At 37.0% G+C, this 27,686-nt stretch overlaps 1 protein-coding gene across 1 annotated transcript in view; it reads left to right on the top strand.

The window, feature by feature from the left end:
• TAFA1 (TAFA chemokine like family member 1) overlaps window positions 1–27,686 on the top strand; it is a 577,116-nt gene that overhangs the window by 358,735 nt on the left and 190,695 nt on the right. The window lies entirely within an intron of this gene.

Raw genomic sequence — 27,686 nt, 5'->3', positions numbered from 1 at the left:
GAATGTGTTTTTTATTTTCCTTCTTTTCCAAGTGAGAGAATGGGAGATAGAGAGACAGACTCCTGCATACACCAGGACCAAAATCCACTCAGCAAACCTCTGTCTGGGGCCGAAGTTCTGCCCATCTGGGGCCATCCTCGCAACTGAGCTATTTTTAGCACCTGAGACAGGGGTTCCACAGAGCTGTCCTCTGCACCTGGGGCTGATGCGCTCGAACCAATTGAGCCATAGTGGGAGAGAAAGGGAGAGAAAAAGGAGGGGTAGAGAAACAGTGGTTGCTTCTCCTGTGTTCCCTGACCAGGAATCAAACCCAGGACAGCCACATGCTGGACCAATGCTCTACCACTGCACAATCATTCCAGGGCCTAATGTGTTCTTTTAAAATCATCTCTTATTGAATGCAGGAGTTCTGAGCTCCAAGTCCTCAAACAATGTAGTGCAATTTTCATGTTCCTTTGGTTCCTTCAATTTGAATTTTGAGAAGCCGATTGCAGTGTGGTTAAAAATATGGGCTTTGAATTGCAACCACACAGTTTCAAAGTACAGCTTCACCACTTCCATAAGGTATAACTTTAGTCAATTCCCTCAAATTCCCTTTGTCTCAGTTCCTTTCCTTAAAATTGGGCTAATAAATAGGACCTACCCTATAAGATTGCTCTAATAGATAAATAAGCTAATCTATGTAAAAGACTCAAAACAAGCCCTGTAGTAGGTGTTTGGTACATGATAACGTCTATCACCACGATTATATCATCACCATCCCAGTGTGCCAAGTCCCACTATAGCCTCCAACAAACAAACAAAAACCTCTAGTAGCAGAGGAGTAGTAGAGGATACTGATGAATGAAATTGAGCATATTTTTTGCAGTACTGGGGAAAAATTAGATTGAGTAAGTAAAACTTAGAGAGAAACAGTAGTTGGTTCAACATAGTGAAGATCTTTTTTATATCCAAAGATAGAAAATTATTGAATGGGCTGCTTGTCAAGTGATGAGCTACAAAGCGCTTATGTTGTTCAAGCAAAGACTGGGTTACTGTCCACTGGAGATCTTAGCTTGGCTACTCTACTGGACAGCACAAAGAATGTTTTTATCATCATAGAAAGCTCCAGGGAACAGCACATTGTAAAGGCATGTGTTCTGTGCTTGACTCTGCATCTGGGTACTTGGGTAAGGTCAGTTCAGGAAACGTGGAAAGGGAATATCAAAGGAACTGAGATGCTGAGCACCATGAGGCTCACTCACCATGGACTCCTGAATTTTCGACTCATGCGTGGCCCCAGGCAAAACACTGCTTCTGAGTGTCGGTTTCCCTAGACATATAATTAACTTGCCCCAGAGGGTGGCTATGAGTGTAAATAAATACAATTCAGGCCTTAGCATCTGGCACAAAGCAGGACACACAGATACTGGAGCCCATTATTTAGGTGAAGGGAAAGACACATACACAGCCAGCAACCTCAAATACAGTGAAGCAGCCATTTTGTGTCAACCTTCCAAAATCCATCAGTGAGCACCTATGCATGATTCCAGGTGGGTTCGGAGCTAAATGTCTTGCATACATTATTACATGTAATCTCTGCCACAGTCCTGCAAGGAAGCTACTCATACTGTGCTCACACTGAAGGAACTAAAAACTCAGAGAGATTATTTGATCTACCCAAGGTTTTAAAAGAGTGCAGGCAGAATTCAAATGCAGATTCTTTTGACCCAGGTTGATTGCAATTTATAATTCTTAATATATAAGGATTATTTCATATGACAGATACAGATACTGTGCTAAGAACATTAATGCATCAATTCATTTAACTCCCATAGCTATTTTGTAGTTGAAAATATTTTGAAGATTTAATTACCTTGTTTAACAATTCTCATGTAGAAACTGGTATAGTTGGTATTTGGACCTAAGTCTTTCTAGTACCAAGTGATTGATGACTATAATCCCAGCCTAATCTCCTTTGTTTTATAGGCAAAATAGTAAAGTGTAACATCGCTGTGGCCTTTGTCACATAGAAATAAAGATCTCAAGTATATCCCTTTCCAACAATACTGTAAACTCTTAGTAGACAAGGATTATAGCTATAACATATGTTTCTTCAATGTCTTCCAGAATTGTAGAGAACACACAAGAAGTAAGTAACTATTTGCTGATTTAAATGGTGGTAAATCTTCAAAAAGTACAAATTGAGCAAGAATTTTTTTCTATGCATTATTTTTTTATTTAATACCAAAAAGCATGAAGAATAATGTTTCTGAGGCTATTATCTTCTTTCTATTCCAAGGTTATCTTACTCATATTTATAAGATAATAGGTCATCCTTATTTTTTTATTTATACATAAGATTATAGTAATCCCTTAAGGCTTTAAATTTTCAGAGAGCTAACAACAAAAATAACTTTCTCCTGCCTTGAATAACTAACATTTGTCTCATGATACCCAAATTTGAATTGCAGAAGTCTAGAATTCTTTTTTTTTTCTAAATTTTTATTAATTTTAATGGGGTGACATCAATAAATCAGGGTGCATATGTTCAAAGAAAACATCTCCAGGTTATCTTGTCATTCAATTATGTTGAATACCCATCACCCCATCACCCAAAGTCAGATTGTCCTCCATCACCTTCTATCTGGTTTTCTTTGTGCCACTCCCCTTCCCCCTTCCTCTCTCCCTTCCTCTCCCCCTCCCCCAATAACCACCACACTCTTGGCCATGTCTCTGAGTCTCGTTTTTATGTCCCCCTATGTATGGAATCATGCAGTTCTTAGTTTTTTCTGATTTACTTATTTCGCTCCGTATAATGTTATCAAGATCCATCCATTATGTTGTAAATGATCTAATGTCATCGTTTTGTATGACTGAGTAGTATTCCATAGTGTATACGTGCCACATCTTCTTAATCCACTTGTCTATTAAAGGGCTTTTGGGTTGTTTCCATGTCTTGGCCACTGTGAACAATGCTGTAATGAACATGGGGATACATGTGTCTTTACATATCAATGTCTCTGAGTTTTGGGGTATATACCCAGTAGAGGGATTGCTAGGTCATAAGGTTTTCAGTTTTTTGAGGAACCACCATACTTTCTTCCATAATGGTTATACTACTTTACATTCCCACCAATAGTGAATGAGGGTTCCTTTTTCTCACAGTCTCTCCAACACTTGCTATTACTTTTCTTGTTGATAATAGCTAATATAACAGGTGTGAGGTGGTATCTCATTTTACTTTTGATTTGCATTTCTTTAATAGCTAATGAAGATGAGCATCTTTTCATATATCTGTTGGCCATTTTTATTTCTTCCTGGAAGAAGTGTCTGTTCATGTCTTCTTCCCATTTTTTTTATTGGATTGTTTGTTGTTGAGTTTTATGAGTTATTTGTATATTTTGGATATTAGGCCTTTATCTGAGCTGTTGTTTGAAAGTATCATTTCCCATTTAGTTGGCTGTCTATTTATTTTGTTGTCAGTTTCTCTTGCTGAGCAAAAACTTCTTAGTCTGATGTAGTCCCATTCATTTATCTTTGCCTTCACTTTTCTTGCCTTTGGAGTCAAATTCATAAAATGCTCTTTAAAACCAAGGTCCATGAGTTTGGAACCTATGTTTTCTTCATGTACTTTATTGTTTCAGGTCTTATATTTAGGTCTTTGATCCATTTTGAATTAATTTTCGTACAAGGGGACAAACTGTAGTCGAGTTTCATTGTTTTGCATATGGCTTTCCAGTTTTCCCAACACCATTTGTTGAAGAGACTTTCTTTTCTCCATTGTGTGTTGTTGGCCCCTTTATCAAAAATTATTTGACCATATACATGTGGTTTTATTTCTGGACTTTCTATTCTGTTCCATTGGTTTGAGTGTCTATATTTCTGCCAATACCATCCTGTTTTGATTGTCGTGGTTCTATAATATAGTTTGAAGTCAGGTATGGTAATGCCCCAGCTTCATTCTTTTTCCTTAGGATTGCTTTGGCTATTCGGGGTTTTTTATATGTCCATATAAGTCTGATGATTTTTTGTTTCATTTCTTTAAAAAATGTCATTGGAATTTTGATGGGAATTGCATTAAATTTGTATATTGCTTTGGGTAATATGGCCATTTTGATTATATATATTCTTTCTATCCAAGAACAAGGAATATTTTTTCATTTTATTGTATCTTATTTGATTTCCCTTAACAATACTTTGTAGTTTTTGTTATATAGGTCCTTTACATTCTTTGTTATGTTTAATTTTAGATATTTTATTTTTTTGTTGCAATTGTGAAGGGGATATTTTTTTGAGTTTGTTTTCTAATGTTTCATTGTTAGCATATAGAAAGGCTTCTATACCCATTTTGTTGAGAGTCTTAAACATAAAATTGTGTTGTATTTTATCAAATGCCTTTTCTGCATCTATTGATAAGATCATGTGATTTTGTTCTTTGTTTTTTTGATATGGTGTATTACGTTGACAATTTTATGTATGCTGAACCATTCTTGAAATTGTGGGATGAATCCCACTTGATCATGATGTTTTATTTTTTTAATATGTTGTGGTAATTGATTTGCTATTATTTTGTTTAGTATTTTAGCATCTGTATTCATTAGAGATATTGGTCTGTAGTTTTCTTTTTTTGTGCCATCCTTGCCAGGTTTCAGTATGAGGGTTATGTTGGCCTCATAAAATGTGTTGGAAGTATTGCTTCTTGTTCAATTTTTTGGAAGACTTTGGGTAGAATAGGAACCAAGTCTTCTTCGAACCAAGTCTTCTTTGCTAGTATAACCGTCTAGGCCTGGACTTTTATTTTTGGGAAGGTTTTTAATAGTTTTTTTCTATTTCTTCCCTACTAATTGATCTGTTTAGGCTTTCTGCTTCTTCTTGACTCAGTCTAGGAAGGTTGTATTGTTCTAGGAATTTATCCATTTCTTCTAGATTGTTAAATTTAGTGGCATAAAGTTTTTCATAGTATTCTACAATAATTCTTTATATATCTATGACGTCCGTGGTGATTTCTCCTCTTTCATTTTGGATTTTGTTTATATGAGTTCTTTCTCTTTTTCCCTTGGTAAGTCTTGCCAAGGGTTTGTCAATTTTGTTGATCTTTTCAAAGAACCAGCTCCTTGTTTTATTAATTTTTTTATAGTTTTTCTGTTCTCTATTTTATTTATTTCTGCTCTGATTTTTATTATCTTCTTTCTTTGGCTGGCTTTGGGTTGTCCTTGTTCTTCTTTTTCCAGTTCCTTAAGGTGTGAAGTTAAGTGGTTCACATGGGCTCTCTCTTGTTTGTTCATAAAGGTCTAAAGTGATATGAACTTTCCTCTTACCACTGCTTTTGCTGTATCTCATAGATTCTGATATGTCATATTTTCATTTTCATTTGTCTGTATATATCTTTTGTTCTCTGTGTTTATTTCTTCTTTGACCCATTCATTTTTTAAAAGTATGTTGTCTAGTTTCCACATTTTTGTGGCATTTTTCTCTTTTTTGCAGTTGAATTCTAGTTTCAAGGCTTTATGATCAGAAAATATGCTTGGTACAACTTCGATTTTTCTGAATTTGCTGATGTTGTTTTTGTGGCCCAACATATGGTCAATTCTTGAGAATGATCCATGTACACTGGAGAAAAATGTATACTCTGTCACTTTGGGATGAAATGTCCTGTAGATGTCTATCATATCCAGGTGCTCTAGTGTTTTGTTTGAGGCCAATATATCTTTATTGGTTCTCTGTTTGGATGACCGATCTAGCCATCAGGGGTGTATTGAGGTCTCCAATTATGATTGTATTTTTGTCAGTTTTTGTTTTAAGGTCAATAAGTAGCTGTCTTATATATTTTGGTGCTCCTTGGTTTGGCGCATATATATTAAGGATTGTTATGTCTTCTTGATTCAGCGTCCCCTTAATCATTATGAAATGACCATTTTTGTCTTTGAGTATTTTGCTATCTTGTAGTCAGCAGTATTAGATATGAGTATTGCTATGCCTGCTCTTTTTGGATGTTTTTTGCTTGGAGTATTGTTTTCCAGCCTTTCACATTGAATTTGTTTTTATCCTTGTTGCTTAGATGAGTTTCTTGTAGGCAGCATACAGTTGAATTTTTTTTAATCTATTCTGCTACTCTGTGTCTTTTTATTGGTGAGTTTAATCCGTTTATATTTAGTGTAATTATTGACACTTATGGGTTCCCTATTGCCATTTTATAAATTGCTTTCTGTTAGTTTTGTATCTTGTTTGATTCTTCTCTTTTGTTTTCCTATCATTTGTTTTTGTTTGTTTGTATTCCATACTTCTTTCCTCTATTGCTACCTTTTTTAAGTCATGTGCTTCCGTGGTGGTTTTTTCAGGGGTGGTTACCATTAAGTAATGAAAAGGGTACCTACCATGTTCATTGTAGTACATTATCTTATGAGTGCTTCTGCACTCCATCGTCCTTTGCTACTGTTAATCTCTTTCCTCTCCCCCTTTTTTTTGTTTTTGTTGTCCCAGTTTAAATTTCGTTTTATTGTGTTCTTGGTAGATATTTTACTTGTGGTTTTGTTTTGTTTTGTTCTTTGTATCTATTTGGAAAACCCCCTTTAGTATTTCTTGGAGTGGGGATTTTCTGATGATAAATTCCCTCATCTTTTCTGTATCTGTGAATGTTTTTATTTCTCGTTTGTATTTGAAGGACAGCTTTGATGGGTATAGTATTCATGGCTGAAAGTTCCTCTCTTTCACGACTTTAAATATTGAGGTCCACTCTCTTTTAGCTTGTAGAGTTTCTTCTGCTGAGAAATCCGATGATAATCTAATAGGCTTTCCTTTATATGTTGTATTTTTCTTTTCCCTGGCTGCCTTGAGAATTTTTTCTTTGTCATTGGTTTGTGCCAATTTCATTAGGATGTGCCTTGGGTAGGTTTGTTGGGGTTAAGAAAACTCAGTGTTCTGTTTGCTTCTTGAATTTGAGGCTTTAGTTTTTTCCACAGGCTTGGGAAGTTCTCGTCTATTATTTGTTTGAATATATTGTCCATTTCATTTTCTCTCTCTTCTCCTTCTTATATACTTATTTTTCTTATGTTATTCTTTTTGATGGAGTCAAACAATTCCTGTAGGGCTTTATCCTTTTTTTTTTTTTTAATTTTTGAGCCTCTCTTTCTTCTCTCTGTTGTGCCTCAAGTTGTTTGTCTTCTATGTCACTAATCCTACCTTCTATCTGGCCTGTTCTATTAGCTAAGCCTGTTACCTTGTTTTTCAGTTCATGAATTGTGTTTTTCATCTCTGTTTGATTTGTTTTTATAGTTTCAATTTCCTTGGTAATATATTCTTTGTGTTCGTTGAGTTGTTTTTTGAGCTCTGTAAATTGCCTTTCTGTGTTTTCTTGTATATCTCTAAGTATTTTTAGGATTTCTATTTTAAATTCTCTGTCATTTAGTTCCAAGGTTTCCAATATATTAAATTTTTTCTTCATAGATTTTTCCTTATCTATCTGTGCTACATCTCTGTCTTTTTTATCATATTAGATTTCCTTTTTTTAATGGCATCTGAGGATGTTTTTGTTGATAGCACTATTGAGAATTAAGAATAAAAAGAAAAAAATGTAAAAAATTTATTATTTCTTTTTTTTCTTCTCCTTTCCCCTCCTCCTTGAGAAAATATTGTGATAAACTGTAAATTATATTGTGCTAAATGGAACAAAAACTACCTTTAATGGAGGGCCTGAGTTGGGGAGAAGTGATAAAGGGGCAAAAAAGGAGGTAGGGACCCACAAAATGCAAAAAAGAAAAAAATTTGGGTCAAGAATAAAATGATTTGCTTGTAAGTGATGGTCAACTGAGCAATATAATGAGAAGGCTAAAAGGAAAAAAGAAAAAAGAAAAAAAATACTATTGTATTAAGTGGAACAAAAATTAGAATGAAGAGCCAGGGTTGGGGAAATGATAATGAGTTAAAAAGTAAAGTAAAAAGCACCCAAAATGCCACAAAGAAAAAAATTTGAGTTCCAAATAAAATAATTTGTTCATGAGGATTGAATGAGAGGAAAATTAAAGAAGAAAAGAAGAAACTAATAGAGAGGGAGAAAAAAGAAAGGAAGAAAAAAGAGAGAGTTAAGGGTTTTGGAGTGTCACCCTCATAGAGAGAAAGGAAGAAGAAAAAAAGAAAATGAGAAATGTAACAGTTATGGGTAATCTAGTTCAAGAAGAGAAAAGAATAAGATGAGCAGAGAATAAAAGGACCAAAGTGGAAGAAAAAAACCCCAATAAAGACAAGAAGATGAAAGCAACTAAAAAAAGTGGAAAAAGTTATAAAGTCTGTGGATTTTTCTTGATTTTGAGAGGTTATTTTCTTCCTTTTTCTTTCCTCTCCCTCTTCCTGGTTGGTGACTCTGTAGCTCAGGCTCTGCCCCTGTGGCATGCTGAGGTAGAGGTTTGCAGTTGATAGGTCTCTATGGCAATGTCATATACTAGGCTTCAGTCTCGTTGGTAGTCGGGGCTTGTTAGCTTTTGCAGGCTCCGACAATGAGAGAGTCCATTTTCCCAGAGCCTCTCTCCTAGTCTCTCCTTCCTGAATTAGCAGCCTGATAATCCAGCTATGAGGTTGCCACTGCCTCTGCCTGGAGAGTAAGATGCTCAAAGAGCTGACAAATCCCCACTCTATCCCCACTCAGTGCAGGGCTCTGTGTAAGGCTATGTCAGTCAGAGCCGCCAGCGTATTCAGGCAGGGCTGGGAGCCAGTTGCTCTCAAGGTGGCTTTCTATGAGTCTCCAGGCATGTCCAGTATGCCTCAGCACTCTGTGGGACCACTCTCCCCAGGTTTTTTGCACTTTGTAACCTGTTTTGGCTGGGAAGAAGATGCCCTAGTCACTGCCTGCAGAACAGGAGGTCTTAAAAGCTGCCAAGTCCCTCTTTTTAATGTATAGCCCTGAGTATGCAAGCTCTGCCAATCAGAGCCACCAGCTTAATCAGGTAGGGAGGTGTGTTGACTTCTGTTCAGTTCCCCAGGTATATCTAGTTAAATTTGCCTTAGTGTTCCATATTATTGCTTTCTGCAGGCTTCTTCCTTGTTAAATAGCCTACAGCCTAGCCTGTCTAACTACTGCAGTGTACTCTTAGATTTGTTCCATGGGAATGTGTTTTTCACCCTGTATTGGCTGACTGGAAGTTGCCCCTGCCCCTATGTGCATAGCAAGAGGCACTAAAAAACATCACACCTCTTGTCTTAGATCACTGAACTGAGAGAGATCTTGTCAGTTAGAGTCGCTTAGGTCAGTTAGGAGGTGAGCAGACTGTGGGTTAAGCTAATTTCAGTGATTGAATCCGCAGATCCGCTCCAGGGACAGACTGCGAGCTGGTTGTGTGCCCCCCCCCCCCCACCCAACGCTTTGGTATTTTTTCTGCCCAGGGATGTTAGCCTGAATAGCTGGGTGAGGCACCCCGCCCATCTGGAGAAGTTCAGGCATAGGGAAGTTTCCTTTCATGCACTCCCCGCGAGCCGCTGTTCAGGGTGCAGGGACCACACCGAGATTCTGGTCACAGCCCATGCAAAGGCCTCTGACCCTGCCCCTCTGTCCAAGAACACGGGCACCCATTCCTGAGGTGCTAGAAGGAACCTCTCACACACTATCCATGCTCGCTGACCAGGATATCAGGGCTAATGGCGGTTGCTGCTCGCCCACCTCTGCCGGGGTCTGGCGCGGGCATTAGCTGGCGTGGGCTGAGTCACTGCAGGCACACTCTTTCCTCAGCTTGGACTTCTGTGCTGCAGCCTGGCTCCCTCCACACCCTCTGCCCTCACTCTATCTCAGTTCCAAGTGAAAGCAGCCTTTGTTCAGGTTAGTGAGGAAGGTGGAGTATTCCTTTCTCCATCCTATTTCCTACAGGGTTGATTATATATTTAGACAATTTTTCACTCGATCATACCTTCGTGTTCAGTGTGTGGGACTTCCAGATGCTCCAAGGATAGATTTTCGGTCACTGGTTGAAGAACTTGTTGAAATTTTGGGGAGAGGTGTTGGGAGCACTCATCTCGGTGCCATTTCTCTGACGTCACCCAAGAAATTTTTTTAATTAACTTATTTCCATTGAGATTGTCCATGTTTGTGAAATAAAGCAAGTGTTCATTCTGCATGTTGGTCATCTCTTCAATTATTGCCAAAGTGGAAAGGTTTGTTTGTTCTTAGAAAAATAACTAGGAATATATACACAGAAGGTGAATACCACTTGACCAATATAGAACCTGACAGCATTATTTTATTTTAGTGTTGTTATTCAATTCCTTTAAAAGCTATTATAAGGTTTGTTTACTTTTAGGCAATTTCCACTCCTTCTACTTTTAAGGTAGTACTCCCCACGCTAGTCAATGTAAGTGTCTGTGCTAAGCCAGCCATCTAGAAAACTGCAATCATCTACACAATTGGTTAGGTAAAGATGCATTACTGAAACTGAACACTGGGGAAGAAAATGGTTGTTGGCAACTGCATCCTTTCCAAGCATTGTGATTCTTATTAGGTGTGCAAAAAGCAGCCCAAGGAAAGAATGGCCAGGTTCTTTTATGTCCCTGGGATGTAAATGTTCCTTCAGCTTTTGGATCCCCAATTATATGTGTTCAAGTTTCCAGGAATTAAGAGGAAGACTCTCCATTTTGTTCTAGATTTTCCACCGTTGAAATTGAGAAGTTTTCTTTGAAAGGTGATAGAATATTATCTGCTTATGAAGGCTTCAAATATTATACAAAACTGCTTAGACATACCTTACATGTTAGTTTGTGTGCCTCATTGTTGTTTCTAAAGTATTGTGATTTTTTTTAAATAGATTGTCTTATCAGCCGGTAGTTGTGGAGATATTTTCAGGGAGCCATCATTCAGCAAGCTGTTTATTCTTACCATGGTCATAAATCTGAAATTCAATCATATCTGTATCTGATCCTTTAGCCAGAATTATAATGAACAGATGGGTGTATTTTCAGATATTTTCTATACTTATATATACTCAGTATGCAGAAGTTTGAGCTCTTCTTAGAAAAATGGAATTGTTTCAGTTTTATATCTTAATTTTTTTTTTTACTTTTAAGTCTTGGATATCCTTCCATATCTTTGTATACAGTTAATCACGACATTCACAATTATAATGCCAAAAACAGCCAGTAATTATTGAGCACATACCATATATCAGATTCTATTCTAAGATACTTACATCACTTATCTCAAACATTTCAGTAAATCAGAGGTATTGCCCCAGTTTCATCATTATCTTCATTTCATAGGCAAGGAAACGGAAGCTCAGAAAGGTCTGCAACATACTCAAGGATGCACAGCTGGCACTGATGTACTCACACATCAGAGAACATGGCTTTATTTGGAAATTCATCATATAGTTGTGTCATTATTCCCCCACAGCTGGGACTGACCCAATTTCTGTCCTAATGGCCCTCATTCCCCATCTTCCAACTCTATCTGTTGTCTCTCCTCATCCCCGCAGCTCCTGTGACATGTTAGTGATAGTGTTAGGGTTCTTAGGTATAGATGTGGGTGATTCACAAGCATTATGGGGAAGACAAGAACCCTTCTATAACTGTTAATTGAAGGTATTAGCACCCACTGAACAGTCAGCATTGATTTTCTGCTTCCAGGCCTCTGTTCACCTTTAATGCTGCCTGAAGCAAGAGGTGCTTTAACATATGGAATAATCTGGTATGTGATCAAGGTGTGGCTCATCCACCACTTTAACAAATAGCCTTTTTCTTGCATGGAACTGATTGACAGTATAAACATTATGGCTAATGTTCCATTGCCTACTTTTAGGCTAGATAGATATTAATTATGGGATTCTTACCAATGATACATCTCCTTCTTTTATTTTTTACACGTGCTGCAAGTATGGAAATTTTTCTTGTATATTCTGTGGCATAAGACAAAGACTCCCACAGTCATATTTATCAGAAATTGCAGAACAATTTCCAGCTATTCTTGGGTTAGCCATTGTCACAGGCAGAATAATGGCTCTTCATCCCTAGAACCTGTGAACATGTCAAAGAAAGACTAAGGTTACTGATAAGATTAAGGTTGCTAATTAACTGACTATTTAAAACATTTTTAAATTACAGTTGACAATATTATATTAGTTTTAAGTGTATGACATAACAGTTAGACATTTATATAATTTATAAAGTGATCCTCCAGTTGAGTCTAGTACCCACCTGGCACCATACGTAATTATTACAATATTTTTTTTACTATATTCCATATAAGGTACTTTAAACCTCCATGACCATGGCTATTTTATAACTAATCAGCTTTGAAATAGGGATATTGTCAGGGATTATCTGGGTGGGGCCAATTTATTCATAGGGGTCCTTAAGTATTGAAAATGGAGGCGGAAAAGAAGATTAGAGTGATATGTTATGAGAACTCAATATTCCCTGGTTGGTTTTGAAGGTAGAAGAAGGAACCATGAGTCAAAGAGTACAGGCAGCCTCCAGAAGCTGGAGAGATCAATGAGACAGATTCTCCCCTAGAGGGATCAGGGGGGAACACAGCCTGCCCACATCTTGATTTTAGCCCAGTGAGACGCATGTTGGACTTCTGAACTATAGCACTGTAAGATAATTTGTGTTGTTTTAAATCTCCAAATTTGCAGTAATTTGTTACAACAGCAATAGGAAAGTAATGCAGCCACCAAATATTTCTTCACTGATTACCAAATCATGGCTGTCACTAAACTTTATTTCAATGTCAAAGCAGAATGCATTTTTTTATCAAAGGATTACCTTCTTATTTTCATAATGAGCCATATTATAGACTCCATTAGTGGGAACCCTGATATGAAACATATTAACAAAGCATGGATAAATTGAACAAGAAAATTCAATTCTTTGCTCCCTTATAAGACCTTACATTAAGAGGGCTCATGGGTTCAACATTCTTGTTGGGAGTTGTGTATGTTTTTCAGACTCCCAAGTCATATTCAATCAGTATCATTTTGTTATTCACAGCTATAATTACAGTATTGGTACAGATTTTATCTCTGGAACAATACGAGTAAATAACCAACTTCAATGCCTTCAATTCCATGCCTCCTAATGTTAAGTGCCACGGTGATTTGGCAGATAATGTTTATTCAACAGATCCTGATAAATGCCTACAACAACCAGAGGAAAATCCTTTGACTATACTGCCAACAGCAGCCTTTTTGAGCAACCACTTTAACAAACAGAATACTTTTATGGCTAACAATTTATTTGTTTAGTAAAGCATAGGTGCTTATCCTCTGTGCAGCTGTTTGCCTAGTTACAGCCATAACATGAGTCATGATCTACAATGGCATCCCAGCACTGTTGTTGGCATAATGAAGTTAAGTTTTCCTCCCAGAGCAGGATGCCTGTCCTAAGTGTTACTCAACACACATTTGCACATAAAGGGTCAAAAGTAAACTTACTAGTTACTCAGTGCATATATCATTTAATATAGATTTTTAAAATCACAAGTGTTGATGCAGGAGGTTAAAATTTTCAAATTGATAGCACTAATATTGTAGTATTATAGCTAGTAATTTGAAATACTGTCTATACACTTACATATGACATATGCTACTATTTAGACTCACAGCTTGGGCTCATATAAAGACATAACAAGCCCAAAAATCACTGACTCATATGAAAATGCTTTCATTTTATGCTACAACAAAAATCACTGTACTACACAATAACATGTTGGCAACCTATTGAAACCATGAAAAAAGTTTCATAGTACTCTGATGAAAACTAAAATGTATTAAAATCAATTATTATTCACTGAATATTAGAAAGAGCTGGTGAGAGGCTTTTAAATTAATAAGTTTAATATTCATAAGAAATAAATGTTTCCTGTTTTTTTTATTATGATGGATCAAAGTGTGGTACAATTTTATGCTAAGAAAGTAATAAGGTAAATTGCACTTTTGCTGAAAACTCAAATTATTACTAAGACCTGAAGAATGATCTCATAATAGTCTTCAAGTATTTAAATAATTGTAGGTGGGTAGTCAGTATCTTTTGGCTCTAATAAGTATTGAACAAAAATAAAAATGTTTAAACTATAACAATACAGACTTGGATGAGATATAAGAAAGAGAGCAAAAGAACCAACATTTGTTGAGCATGCACTGTCTGTAACCTATTGTGTTGGCTGGTTTTGTACATTATTTTATTTATTTGTCATGTAAAACATGGGGTGTGCCTTATTATTCCCATTTTACACATGAAACTTGGTCTCCAAGAGGATAACAAATTTGAGGTCACAGAGGTAGTGAGTTATAGAGTTATCTAAATCCAAAATCAATTTAGACTAAATCTAATAAAATAAATAATATTGTTCCCACTTGACAGATGAAAAAAAGCCAATCTCAGAGAAGCTGAGTGACTTTTCCCATTATGGTCTCATAGCAAAATCATGGAAACATGGCATACTCCTGACCTCAGGGCTATATTGTCTCTAGCCAGAGCAAGTCTAAGAAATCCTTACCTCTTCTAACTATTTCCGAATAAAAAGCAAACTGAAAGAAACATCAACTAGAAAAAATATTTATAATTTATAAAGTACCTTTCCTGATTTTCTTTAGAAGACCTATCCTGGTTCTTGTTAAAGCATTAGCTCATTTTCTTGCCTAGAATAACCAATACAACTCTCCAATGCATTCAAACAGGAAGGAAAGTGCTCGCTTTTTTGTTATGGTGACCCAAAGTAAGATACAGGTGGCCTTGCTGCATTTCTCAAGGTTACAGTGATACCAAGATAAGATTTTTACCTATTTTCCTCCCCTCTGCAGAGTCTCAGGAGTCCCATTGCCTCTGTCTTATTCAACATGCCATGAAAACTATATCCAGCTGATGGATTCATGTTGCTTGAGAACATGAGCTACTAGAGGTTAGGCGTCTCGGAAATGAAGATTTCACAGTGTGTTTGAAAGCAATTGTTCACAGGAAAAATCCAAGAAATTTACCTTTGCAGCAGGGAAGAGAGAGGCCAGAAGTTGAGGCGAGCATGAAATGTAGCTAGGGGCCTTGTTACATCTCTCCTTAGTGCCAGGTCAGCAGTCAGGCCAGAGGGAGCCAGCACTAAGAAGCTCCCTGCAGTGTTTGTTTAAAATTAAGAGTCCTGGGCTCCAACCCAGCTTGTGAGATCAGCTTTCCCAGAGAAAGGCTAGGTGATCTGAGTCCTTCTCAAGCACTTGCAGTGGTTACCAGAAAGGAACTTTAAGAAACAGTAATCCATGGCTATTAATATACATTTTGTAGTCTACTTACTACATTCGATTCAAGAGACACATCTCTAAAATTTCAGAAAATAAGTTACAAAATGATAAGAAGAGCATATTAAAGAGATATTTGGAGCAAAGATTTAATAATAAAAAAAGATAGGGATGAGAAGGAGAAAGATGCATTTCAGGGGATACATGTATTTCTAAGGAAATATTTTTATCTTAGAAACTGATAGGCATATAAATTTGTAACCTATAAATATACAAGTTTCTAGGAGAATTTACATATATATATATATGTAAATATATATATATGTAAATATATATATATATATATATATACCTAAGAATATCATATACTATATATTCTCCAATTCTGTATTGCTAGTGTAAATTTTGGGTAAAATTAAATGAAATATCAAAAACAGTTGACACTGACATACCGCTTAATCCAGACACTATTCTAAGGACTTCACATAAGTTAATTTTTATATTAATTTTTGAATCTTCACAACCTTATGATGGAAATATTATTTTTTACTTTAATTTATTTATTGCATTTACACTAATTCTAGTGTCTCCCCAAATGCATCCCCCACCCCCGTATTCCCTCAACATCTCCCTTACCCCCCTCCGAATAGCTCCATCTCCTCTTCCCTTCAGGTTTAATTCGATTCCTCAGTTCACATTGTTCCTTGGATTTCTCAAAACAGTGAGGTCATATGATATTTTTCTTTCTCTGCCTGGCTTATTTCACTTAACATAATAGTTTCCAGGTCCAGCCATGTTGTTGCAAATGGTAATATTTTCTTCATTTTCATGACTCCATAGTATTCCATTGTATATATGTACCATAGCTTTTTTTTTTTTTTTTCAGGGACAGATAGAGTCAAAGAGAGGGATAAATAGAGACAGACAGACAGAAACAGAGAGAGATGAGAAGCATCAATCATCAGTTTTTCATTGGGACTTCTTAGTTGTTCATTGATTGATTTCTTTTATGTGCCTTGATTGCGGGCCCTCAGCAGACCGAGTAACCCTTTACTTGAGCTGGATACCTTGGGTCCAGGCTGGTGAGCTTTTTTTCTGCTCAAGCCAGATAGCCCGCACTCAAGCTGGTGACCTGGGGTCTCAAACCTGGGTCTTCCACATCCCAGTCCGACACTCTATCCACTGCGCCACCGCCTGGTCATGGTATACCATTGCTTTTTAATCCATTCGTCCACTGACAGACACGTAGGCTGTTTCCAGATCTTTGCTATTGTGAACAATGCTGCCATAAACATGGGGGTGCATTTCTTTTTTTGAGTCAGTGATATGGTATTCTTGAAATATATTCCTATAAGTGAATGGCTGGGTTGAAAGGCAGTTTGATGTTTAATTTTTTGAGGAATCTCTATACTATTTTCCACAGTGGCTGCACCAGTCTGCATTCCCACCAGCAGTGCAGGAGGGTTCCGTTTTCTCCACATCCTCGCCAGCACTTATTCTGTGTTGTTTTGTTGATGAGCGCCATTCTGACTGGTGTGAGGTGATATCTCATTGTGGTTTTAATTTGCATTTCTCTAATGATTAGTGATGTTGAGCATTTTTTCATATGCCTATTGGCCATCTGTATGTCCTCTTTGGAGAAGTGTCTATTCATTTCTTTTGCTCATTTTTGATTGGATTGTTTGTCTTCTTGGTGTTGAGTTTTACAAGTTCTTTATAAATTTTGGTTATTAACCCTTTATCAGAGGTATTGTTGAATATGCTCTCCCATTGTGTAGTTTGTCTTTTTATTCTGTTCACATTGTCTTTAGCTGTGCAAAAGCTTTTTAGTTTGATAGAGTCCCATTTGTTTATCCTGTCTTATTTCACTTGCCCATGGAGATAAATCAGCAAATATATTGCTGCGAGAGATGTTGGTGAGCTTACTGCCTATGTTTTCTTTTAATATGCTTATGGTTTCATGAGTTACATGTAAGTCCTTAATCCATTTTGAGTTTATATTTGTGTATGGTGTAAGTTGGTGGTCTAGTTTCATTTCTTTGCAGGTACTTGTCCAATTTTCCCAACACTATTTGTTAAAGAGGCTGTCTTTACTTCATTTTATGTTCTTACTTCCTTTGTCAAATATCAATTGTCCATAAAAGTGTGGGTTTATTTCTGGGTTCTCTGTTCTGTTCCATTGATCTATATGCCTGTTCTTATGCCAGTACCAAACTGTTTTGAGTGCAATGGCCTTGTAGTATAACTTGATATCAGGAAGTGTAATACCTCCCACTCAATTCTTCCTTTTCAAGATTGCTGAGGCTATTCGTGTTTTTATTTGGTTCCATATAAATTTTTGGAATGTGTGTTCTATATCTTTGAAGTATGTCATTGATACTTTAATTGGTATTGCATTGAATTTATAAATTGCTTTGGGTAATATAGACATTTTAATGATGTTTATTCTTCCTAAACTTGAACACAGTATATGCTTCCACTTGTTTGTATTTTCCTTGATTTCTTTTATCAATGTTTTATAATTTTCCAAGTACAAGTCTTTAACCTACTTGGTTAAATTTACTCCTAGGTACTTTATTTTTTTGGTTGCAATAGTGAAGAGGATTGTTTTCTTAATTTCTCTTTCTGACAGTTCATTGTTAGTGTATAAAAATGCCTCCGATTTCTGTGTATTAATTAATTTTTATTTCCTGCCACCTTGCTGAATTCATTTATCAGGCCCAGTAATTTTTGGACTGAGACTTTAGGGTTTTCTATATACAGTACCATATCATTTGCAAATAATGATAGTTTTACTTCTTCTTTTCCAATTTGGATGCTGTTTATTTCTTCTTCTTGTCTGATTGCTGTGGCTAGGACTTCCAAAACTATGTTGAATAAGAGTAGTGAAAGGAGGCACCCCTGCCTTGTTTCTGATCTTAAGGGGATTGCTTTTAATTTTGCCCATTAATTATGATGTTGGCTGTGGGTTTGTTATAGATGGCCTTTATCATGTTGAAGTATGTTCCCTTTATTCCCACTTTGTTGAGAGTTTTGATCATAAAAGTGTGCTGGATTTTATCAAATGCTTTTCAGCATCTATTGAAATTATCTTGTGGTTTTTTATCCCTTCCTTTTGTTTATATGATGAATCACATTGATTGATTTAAGAATATTGTACCATCTTTTCCTCTCCAGAATAAATCCCACTTGATCATAATGTACAATTTTTTTCATGTATTCCTGGATCCAGTTTACTAATATTTTATTGAGGATTTTAACATCTAAATTCATCAGGGATATTAGCCTATAATTTTCTTTCTTTGTGCTGTCTTCACTTGGTTTTAGAATCAGAATTATGCTCACCTCATAAAAGGAGCTTGGAAGTCTTCCTTCCTCTTGAACTTTTGAAATAGCTTGAGAAGGATAGAAGTTAGTTCTTCTTTGAATATTTGGTAGAATTCACTTGTGAAGGCATCTGGCCCAGTGCTTTTGTTTGTCAGGAGTTTTTTGATAACTGTTTTTATCTCTTTTATTGTAATTGGTCTGTTTAGGTTTTCTGATTCTTCCAGATTGATTTTTGGAAGATTGTATGTTTCAAGAAATTTGTCCATTTCACCTAGGTTGTTTAGTTTTTTGGCATACAGTTTTTCATAGTATTTACTTACAATAGTTTGTATTTCTGTTGGGTCAGTTGTTATTTCTCCACTCTCATTTCTAATTTTATTTATTTGAGTCCTATATTAGGTGCATAGATATTTATAATGGCTATATCTTCCTGTTGGATTGCTCCCTTCATCATTATGTAATGACCGTCTTTATCTCTTACTATAGCCTTTGTTTTAAAGTCTATTTTTTTCTGATATAAGTATTGCTACCCCAGCTTTTGTTTTATTTCTATTTGCATGAAATATTTTATTCCATCCTTTTCCCTTTAGTCTATGTGTATCTTTTTTTGAGGTGTGTCTCTTGTATACAGCATATGTATGGGTTCTATTTTCTTATCAATGCAGCTACCCTATGTCTTTTGATTGGATCATTTAATCTATTTACACTAAAGGTTATTATTGATATGTAGTTGTTTATTGCCATTGTATTCTTTAAAGCTATATTCCTTTTTTACTATATTCTTTTCCCCCTTTGTTCTGTTTACAACAGGCCCCTTAATATTTCTTGTAGCATTGGTTTGGTTGTAATGAATTCCTAGAGTTTTTTTTGGGTTTTTTTTGGTCTGGGAAGCTTTTTATTTCTCCTTCAATTTTAAATGACAGCCTTGCTGGATAATGTAATCTTGGTTCTAGGCTCTTGTTCTGCATTACTTTGAATATTTCTTGCCATTCCCTTCTGGCCTCAAGTGTTTCTGTTGAGAAGTCAGAAGTCATCCTTATGGGGGCTCCTTTGTAGGTGATAGCCTTTTCTCTAGCAGCATTTAATATATTCTCTTTATCTCTTAGATTTGGTATTTTAATTATGATGTGTCTTTGTGTAGATTTCTTAGGGTTTCTCTTTAATGGAGTTCTCTGTGCTTCTTGAACTTGTGTGAGTTTTTCATGCATCTATTTAGAGAACTTTTCAGCTATGATTTGATTAAACAAGGTCTCTATTCCTTGTTCTTTCTCTTCTTCTTTAAGAACTCCTATGATGCGGATGTTGTTTCTCTTTAGGTTGTCACAGAGCTCTCTTAGAGTTTCCTCAGATTTTTTCATTCTCTTTTCTTTTTGCTGCTCTGCTTCTGTGTTTTCATTTATCTTGTCTTCTAAATTGTTGATTCAATCCTCTGATTCATCCAGTCTGCTTTTAACTCCTTCTAGTATAGTCTTCATTTCTGGTACTGTATTTGTCATTTTTGACTGGTTCTTCTTTATTATTTCAATGTCCTTTTTAAAACTTATTATCTTTTTATTTATGTGCTCTCTGTGACCATCCATTGTTGCTCTAAGATCTTTCAGCATTCTAATAATCATTATTTTAAACTCTGCATCTGGTAGTTTGCTTATTTCCGTCTCAGTCAATTCATTTTCTGGGGGTTTTTCTTGTTGAATTATTTGGATTGAATTTCTTTGTCTTCACATTTTGTCTGTGTTTTCCTGGACTTCTGTGCCCACGGCCTGGTGCAGATATGTGGGGGTCACTGCCTATGACTGGTTCTTATTCACCTTTTGGAAACTACAGGTTATCCAGATCTTGTCGCTGACTTGCTGGGTCCAGGTGCCACTGTAAATATCAGCTGCACTCTTGGGCTTGCTTTTCTCTACTCTTGGCCTGGGAGAAGTTCCTTTAAAAGTTCAAGTTTTCCTAAAATCCACTTCCTGTTGCCTCGTATTGCTGGCTACTTGTTGGGCTCAGTATTGTAATTCAGTGATGAGGTATGGTATTAGATGTGGCCTACTTCTTAGCCTCAGGTGTCATTCTATCCAGACATTTTATTTACTTCTTTTCTTTTCTTTTTTTGTTCTTTTTCAGCACTCAGTAGGGTGTAGTCTCAGGGGTCCAGTGGGTGTGACCCCTGTGTTCCCATTGTGTGGTCTGTCTACCAGGCCACCCCCACTGCTGCTGCCCAGGGCTTTTGGGCTCAGGTGCTGCTGGCTCCACTCCACCTTTGCAACCGCGGCTGCCCTGGTTGGGCTCCCATGCGCCTGCATGCCCATTTGGACTGCTTCCGGGGCTGCCTCCTTCCATTCAGATCTCAGCAGCTGCCTGGGGGCAGGGGGTCATGCATGCCCTTTTGGGTCACTGCCAAGGTTGCCCATGCATTCGCTATGGCTGAGGGCATGCCCACACTCCGAGCAGATTTGTGTGTGGCCAGGATCCCTGCAGCAGCTGTCACGACTTCCGTACTTGCTGGTGGCTCACACACGCCCGTGCGTTCCCCCTTTGTTGACTCTTGGGCCTCTGTGTCAGCCAAGGGCTGGACACTCATGAAACAGGGCTGTGTGTGAGTCCAGACTTCCGCAGCAGCCACAGCGGTTCTTGGCTCTGGCAGGCTTGTACTCCAACCTCTGCAGCTGCGCCCTGCCACCTCCAGCCTGTCTGCCCCAGGAAAGCACTCAGCAGTGTGGTGGGTGGTGTAGCTTAGCCCTCTGCACTCCCTATTTGTGTGCCTAACATGGCACCTGGCTCTAAGCACCTTTGTTCTAGCTAGGGTAAGAAAGCCTCTGGTGGACGGGGCACTTTCTTTCCTTTGTTAGTGATGCTGTTCCCAGAAAAAATGTTCACTTTAAATTTGGGGAGTGACTCAGCCCAGGGGTTAGGGTGTCCTCCTGGAGCTCTGGGAAAGTAGCTGTGAGCAAGGCTCTCCATGCAGTTTCTTTAATAGAAAGCCTGAGTCTGAGAATCCTGCCTCCTTCTCTCAAACCATGTCTAGGCTTTTTTCTCAGCCAAATATAGTCCATAAGCCCCTTCCAGGCTCCAGGGCTCTAGGCTGGGATTCTGGTTTGGGGAATAAAGACCTACAACTCACTGGACAGCCCTCTCCATCGTGAAATTTCCTCCCAGGTGCTGTTCCCGCTCCTGGTAATGGGACAGCCTTTTCTGCATCTCAGCTTTTTCTTCCAGACTCAGTGTAGGTTCTTCTGTGGTCCTTGGCTGTAGAATCTTCCTAGTTCAGTAAAAAATTTGTCTTTCACGATGAGTGTTCTCAGATTTAAGTTGTAATCCACCTTGGTTCTGGGAAATGGGAGTTGGTGCATCTGCCTACTCTGTGGCTATCTTGCAACCCTCCTATCTGAAGCTTTAAATGGGATATTTCTGGCATAGAAGTCTTTCAAGAGTCTATTGCCTTTTCGCTCCCCTTTTGGCAATGGAAATTTGTGTAAGTGACCAGTGCAAATCTTCAGTAATCACAATCTATTCAGCAGCCTCTTTCTTAATTTGATACAGTTGCCTTAGAAAATCTACATGATCTCTTTAGGCTTTAGTAATGTGTTAATGGCAGGGTTAAAATGGAGCAAAAGGAACAAAAACTAGATTAAATAAACTTCTAACCCTCTGGTCTATAACATCTTGCAATATTCATCAAAGACTATATGCTGTGAGTTTTTTCCATCAGGAGGCAAAAGATAAACATGTCAAGGACACCATGAGTCACCTGTAAACAAAGAGAAAAAGGGAGAACTGCTGAGTTTATCAAGGTGATGCTCCTAAAATCTGATGAAACACAAGTTATGATTCTTTGGTCCACTGCCTCATACACACATTAGAATCTCAGACAAAATAAAAGGCTGTGGTGGGACCCATGCATGAGTCTGTTTGTGTGCTTCAAAACTGCCTGGGTGGTTCCAATGTTAGCCAAGGTTAAGAAATGGGATGTTAAAGTTCTAGTAAGGCAGATTCTAGGACAGACACAGAAAAACAAAAGGAACTTCTTAAATAAATGGAGTGGTTCTATTATCTGTAAAACTAGTGTTCTTCAGAATGGTTCACTTAGCTGCTGCCTATATCTAGTGGTGGAACATATTACCTCTAACATAACTAATTTATTTACATGTACACAGTCCCCTACATTTATTTGACTCTCTAGAGATGCTCTAAAAGCTAATTACAATAAAAATAAGCTATATCTTATTGGTAAATATAGTGCAATTCTGCCAGTTAATTGCCTAAAATTTTCAATTTGCCCACATTCCCTAAAACTCAATACTTTTCCCCCAGGTAACAGACAAAGCAAGGTAGCCTTTGAAAATATGATCAACCTCACTACTGTCCCTTATAATCTCTTAGTCAAACTAAATTTATGAGATAAAACAAACTCAATAGATTAGCATTAAATTAATGTAGGTTCTTTCTGGTCACTCACCAATCTGGGTGCACTGAGTATTACAGAATTTGGTCCAATAAAGAGAGAAGATGTTTCTCTGTTTTTAGTGATAAATATTTTGGGTCAATACATACCAATGACCTCATTGCTAGATCTTGAAATCATTTCTAATGGGCTTTAAAGCTCTTTCATTTTTATGTCTCATAAAAATGACATCGCCCAAGGAAAGAAAACTGCATTTACGGAACCTTAACAAAAATATATTATAAGACACGAAATGTCAAACTGCAGAAACCTGAGACTATGCTGAGATTTTTAGTGCTCTTTGTAATGAAAAATGAATATTCTAGACTGTCTTCTTTACTCCCTCCTTCAATTCCTCAACATTATTTTTAGATTTACTTATTTGCATAGGGAAAAGTGGGAAGGGGAGCACAAAATAAAAATCTATTTCATCTGTACCAACAACATCTTCCCCAACAAACTTCTCACCCTGGCCCAAAAGAAAATGGAGACAATAAATTAGTGGAGTTAGCCACAATTTAGAAACAAAACATCATCATACATGAATATGTTCTGATTCAAAGTTTACACCTCTTCTCTCCTATTCTCTTCTCTTATTCTCTGTTTCCTCCATGGGTAACTTCAGATCACACCCACAACAAGTATATATGTGGTGGAGAGTTATAAAATAACCAAAGGAAAACATTGGATGAAAATAACATACTGTATAAAAGACTTCAAGAATATATATAAATATTTAATGTATTGATCTGAACTTCTGATCTTACCAGAATATATAACATGTGTTTCTCTATGGTAAAGACTTTACTTCTCTAAGTGGGTTTTATAACTCTAATGCTACATGCCTAGTTAGGGAAAAGACATTTCTAGGACATCAGGCTAGCATGTGCATGTATATACACACACACGCACACCAAATAAATATGGGTTAAAGAGTCTAGTATAGAACTTGTTTTTTACATAAATTGTTTTGTTATGGAAGGTTGCTGTTAGTCCAGCAACCGTTGTAACAGTTGAGATGAGCTCTTGTCAAATCCTTGGATCAGAATCTCTTTTAGAGTCAACGTGAAAAAGAAGGTGATGTATTGGTTTGTGTTACATGGCAATACATGAATGCTGAAGTTCAACAAATGGTAAAGAAATAAAGTGAATTCTTTGGTATATGTATTTTAAAAATGATTCAAATTGACAAAATATTTTAAACTCAAATTTTAAAATTGATAATGTCATCTAACTGGTTGTTAGCCAACAGTAAGTCACAGTTCAAAGACACTTGTCCAACCTGCTTTCTGAAAAATCTTTCTCCCTTTACCAATTCTATATTTATAGCTCTTGTTCCATTTAAATCCTCAGTTTCTTAGGGATTTTCCATCATTCATTCTCACATTGTTTTCATTCTCAATATAAATTGGCTCTGCTTCTTATATTGTCTTTCCAATACTCTTCTTGTTAAACAAGAGCTTCTGTTTCTAGCGCTCTTATTAAGAAAAAACCCAGATTCTTGCTCAAAGTATTTGCAGGTGCCATACCTTCAAAAGACAGGAGAAAATTTCCCTTAAGACAATAAAAAAGAAAATAAAAACGCCTGTATGCTTTTAAAACATTCAAGGGATTTAATGCCTAAATAAATATTTGTTTTAAATTATAAAGCTTTGATTAAAAATGTTTTGCAGGCCCTGGCCAGTTGGCTCAGTGGTAGAATGTCAGCCTGGCATGTGGAAGTCCTGGGTTTGATTCCTGGCCAGGGCACACAGGAGAAGCACCCATCTGCTTTGCCATCTTTTCCCCCTCCTTTTTCTCTATCTCTTCTCTCGTCTCTTCCCACATTCAAGGCTCCATTGGAGCACAGTTGGCCCACACACTGAGGATACCTCAATGTCCTCTGTCTCAGGTGCTAGAATGGCTCCAGAACATCGCCCCCTAGTGGGCATGCCGGTAGATCCCAGTCGGGCGCAAGCAGGAGTCTGTCTCTGCCTCCCTGCTTCTCACTTAAGAAAAATACAAAAAAAAAAAAAAAAGGTTTTGCAGCCTGAATTTAAAAAAGTTAAAGAAATAGCTAAACTTCTATTGCGAAAATCTAATTGAATTACTGACTACTTAAGAAAATGCATGTTACAAAAAGACAGTTGAATTATTTTTTAAACATGTAAGGGAAGAAAAAGAATGTCAAAGCATTAAAAGATTTATGAAATTACTGTATATGTCTTCATGAAACTACATATACAAACCACAAAAACACTGTCAGAAAATTAGAGAATAGCTGTTCTCTTTGTTAAACCTTCCATTTTTATGTTTCATTTTTTTGTTTGCTTGTTTTATCTGGACTCCATAATCACTGGGTAAATTGTGTAGTATCAGGGAGAAGGTTGGGAGCCCTTCGAATTGATGTTCTCCTTACATAGGTGCTAAGATACCCGCCAGTCAGTTCCAGTTCCTAGGCAATGGGAGAACAAGCAGTGCAGCCTGGTCCTTTACAGGGAGAAAAATATTTATCAACTAAATTGACCATGATTGTGTGGTTGAATCTTCTGGGTAATTAAAGAAGATGCTGGAGGATGGAATCTTCCAGAATACTATTTTTCCTTTTCTATCCTTTACCTTTGGGTTATTTTCCCCCTAACTAAAAGACTAAAGTAGTATAATAATCTAGAAATCAGTGAAGAAAAGACATTAACAGGCTAAGTGAACTAAAAATGCTTTATTTTTCTTGTTCACTCCTCCGTTAAGAGAAGATTAAACATGAGTTCATTTTTATTAGAAATAAAACATCTCAGACTTTGTTTCTTCATTGGTAACCTGAAAATAATACTTATTTTTCAGGGTTTCTGTGACACTAAAATGCTTAAAATCACATATTCCAGATGTTGCAAACTCAAATTCATACTGGATGCAGAAAATTAAGATATAACAAAAGTGTCCAAATTTTTATTTAAGACAGGGTTATTAGTCAACCTCAAAACCAGTTAATTATTTTTTAAGAGACATGAGAACCTACTGTTGCCAAAAATTTTGATATTCAGAGAAACTAGAAATTTAGATTTTTATGTGTTAGATTGTGACTAATTCAACTTTTTTAAAACCTTGAGGTAGGCCAATATCTGACAGGAAAATACTTTGTGGGCAGGTTATAATCTGTTGTCTAATATATAGAAAGTATTCAATAAAATTGCCACCATATTTCTCTCACTTTTATCTAAATTACAGCAGAAATATTTAAGTTATTTGAGATGCCCCATAGGTTGAAGATAAGCCATCAAAGAAACACAAAAATTAGGTGTCATCTGCTTTTGAAATACAACAAAGACAATGTTGATACCCCTTTCTTCTGGAAACCCCCCCAAGGAGAATATAACCTTGCACTCTTTGGGGCTCTTAGACCCTGGTGATCGTGTGACAGTTGGAGATTACTGAAAATGTACATCCGAGTACAGAGCAGGACTGTCATGGATGCTGATCTACACTCTAATGGGGAATAATCAGTCTCAGAAACGGAGAGTATGCGAGGCCAGACTCTGAGCTAATGAGCACTTTGATGAAGAGAGCCAGGTGGGTTTGGAGATGGACCACCAATCTTTGGTGCTCCTCTGGGCAGATGCTCAAAATGCCATTTTTACTAATTGCTAATCACATAACAAATGGCCTAGTTTAGCAGTTGATACAAAATTGCAGGATAAAGAACTTTCAGGGCCTAATACAGCACAGCTTTGTTGTCAGAGAGAAGCAAATGAAAGCTGACCTGGAAAAACACAACTGGGGGGAGAAACCACAAAGACCTGCACATGACAAAGGTTGAATTAATAAAATGAAATAGCACAACCAATCAGATGAAAAAAATAATTCCAGCACTGAAGAAATCAGTGATTAAAAAAATAATAGACACAGAGGAACAGCCTCAACAAGAAGCTAAACCCAGGAATCTATGAAAAAATACAAAAGTTATTTGAAAAACTGTCCAAGTGTCTAAAGGAAGCCAGTGTGCAAGGCCCCTAATCTATCCCAGGGCAAATCTCCCACTGGAGATGGAAATGGTTTGGCTTCAATCTTCGTGGGGAAAAGATTGGTTCCTCAATATGTAAAGTTCACAGTGAATACATCTTTCCAGTTTTAAACTGCAAGTGTTCACAGTCATTTATTGAGTACCAGGGTGCTGCCTACACAGGAGACCCAGATCTGAGCCCTGCAAACTGTGACCAAGATAAAACGGCCCAGAAGGTTTAACCCTTTTATGGGCGGTTGAAGAATAGGCATAAAAAGAAAAAAATATATATGTTTATATAGACCGCACTTAAAATGATGGCAAACTGTTGCCACTGAGCACTCAGACAGGACCTTGTAGGGGTTGTCTGTCTCTTCAATATGTTTGTTCAGTGTTTCTAATGCACACTGAATTGTAAACTCCATGAAGACATGTATGTCACTTCTGCTCACTGATGGAATTCCAGCCCTTAACAAAGAAAACAATATCTGTGGAATGAGTGAATAAACAAATGCATTAAAAATTGAACTTAATCCAGCAGCTCAATCTGGCCTAATAACAAACCAAAACTACTATGCTCCCAGCAGTGACCCAGCTATTGCAATACTGCTAATGAACATTCTAGAAGGGAAGAAAACAGTATGATTTTCATTTTACAGATGAGGAAACTGGGGTTCAGAAAATGTAAGGAATGGAATTAAAGTCATATGACCAGTAAGTGGCAGAGGATTACCAGTAATTAGTTTACTTTAAGAATATACATCCTTAGCCAGTG

This window comes from Saccopteryx leptura, chromosome 10 (genome assembly GCF_036850995.1).
Source record: "Saccopteryx leptura isolate mSacLep1 chromosome 10, mSacLep1_pri_phased_curated, whole genome shotgun sequence".
Classification (NCBI taxonomy): domain Eukaryota; kingdom Metazoa; phylum Chordata; class Mammalia; order Chiroptera; family Emballonuridae; genus Saccopteryx; species Saccopteryx leptura.
Note: the sequence above shows the minus strand (reverse complement) of the source record. Positions and strands in the feature narration are given on the sequence as shown.